This window comes from Castor canadensis, chromosome 3 (assembly GCF_047511655.1).
Source record: "Castor canadensis chromosome 3, mCasCan1.hap1v2, whole genome shotgun sequence".
Lineage (NCBI taxonomy): Eukaryota > Metazoa > Chordata > Mammalia > Rodentia > Castoridae > Castor > Castor canadensis.
The window spans coordinates 10286518-10288270 of NC_133388.1; the positions used below are offsets into that span (position 1 = coordinate 10286518).

At 42.4% G+C, this 1753-nt stretch overlaps 1 pseudogene; it reads left to right on the top strand.

Annotated features, from left to right (window-relative positions):
- The first annotated feature begins 236 nt into the window (after window positions 1-236).
- LOC109694352 (microtubule-associated protein RP/EB family member 1 pseudogene) lies at window positions 237-1528 on the top strand (annotated as a pseudogene).
- Window positions 1529-1753: the final 225 nt, after the last annotated feature.

Sequence of the window (1753 nt, forward strand, 5' to 3'; positions counted from 1 at the left end):
CCTCTGAATGTGTGATTGGACAATTTAGGGGACAATGAGGCACAGTCTTCTACCTAGCTGAGTGATCAGAAGGTCACGTCTAAAGGAGGAGTAGAGAAGTTAGAAGAGTCAAGAAGGCATTGCATCAGAGCAGCCTGATCACAAACAAATCATTCTCAGGACTGAAAAATACATGGTTTCAAAATTTTAAAAATTAATTGGGAGCGGGCGGGATTGGACAGTTTGAACCAGACGAAGACAGAACCGGAGCTGGGCACGGGCAGTGGACGTGATTCCACCGAGAGCCGAAGATGGTAGTGAACGTATACTTGACATCAGTCACCAGTGATAACCTAAGTCGACATGACATGCTGGCCTGGATCAATGAGTCTCTGCAGTTGAATCTGACAAAGATTGAACACTTGTGCTCAGGAGCTGCCTATTGTCAGTTTATGGACATGCTATGCTATTCCCTGGCTCCATTGCCTTGAAGAAGTAAAATTCCAAGCTTAAGCTAGAACACGAATATATCCAGAACTTCAAAATACTACAAGCAGGTTTTAAGAGAATGGGTGTTGACAAAATAATTCCTGTGGATAAATTAGTAAAAGGAAAGTTTCAGGACAATTTTGAGTTTGTACAGTGGTTCAAGAAGTTTTTTGATGCAAACTATGATGGAAAAGACTATGACCCTGTAGCTGCCAGACAATGTCAAGAAACTGCAGTGGCTCCCTCCCTTGTTGCTTCAGCTCTGAATAAACGGAAGAAACCTCTTGGCTCTAGCGGTGCAGCTCCACCGAGGCCCATTGCGACACAGAGAACTACTGCAACTCCTAAGGCTGGCCCTGGGGTAGTGCGAAAGAACCCTGGTGTAGGCAATGGGGATGATGAAGCAGCCGAATTAATACAGCAGGTCAAAGTATTGAAACTTACTGTCGAAGACTTGGAGAAAGAGAGAGATTTCTACTTTGGCAAGCTAAGGAACATTGAACTGATTTGCCAGGAGAATGAGGGGGAAAACGACCCTGTATTGCCGAGGATTGCAGACAGTCTCTATGCCACAGGTGAAGGCTTTGTGATACTGATGAAGGGGGCCCGCAGGAGGAGCAGGAAGAGTATTAACAGCTTGGACCAGCAGAGCAACATCTGAATTCTTCACTCCAAATCATGTGCTTAACTGTAAAATACTCCCTTTTATTATTCTTAGAGGACTCACTGGTTTTCTTTTCATAAGCAAAAAGTACCTCTTCTTAAAAGTGCGCTTTGCAGAAGTTTCACTCCTTTTCTGATAAGTTTGAGTTAGGAGCTTTTACCTTGTAGCAGAGCAGTAGTAACATCTAGTTGGTTCACGTGGGGAACAAAGAGGCTGACCATGGGGCTCACTGTGTGGATGCTGGTCACACCGATTGTTGGAGAAGGTGTTTGGTATAACACACTGAGGTGGTGACCTCAGTAGAGAAATGTAAAGACTGAATTGAATTTCAAGCTAATGTGAAATCTTGGTAGAGAACATTTTAATAAATAAATGCCTTAAGAGTATTTAAAATATGCTTCCATATTTCAAAATAGAAAATGTAAAAAAAAATTAACTGGAGGTAGTAAAACCCAGAAAAGACATTGATGTAGCATAAAGTTTGGCACACCTCCTGTAAAAGGCCAGATAGTACATTTTTTGGCTTTTTGCAGGCCATCTGGTTTCTGTCACAACTTCTCCCCTTGACCCTGTAGCTTGAAGGCAGTCATAAGCAATACATTTTTTGTTGCTTTATTAGTT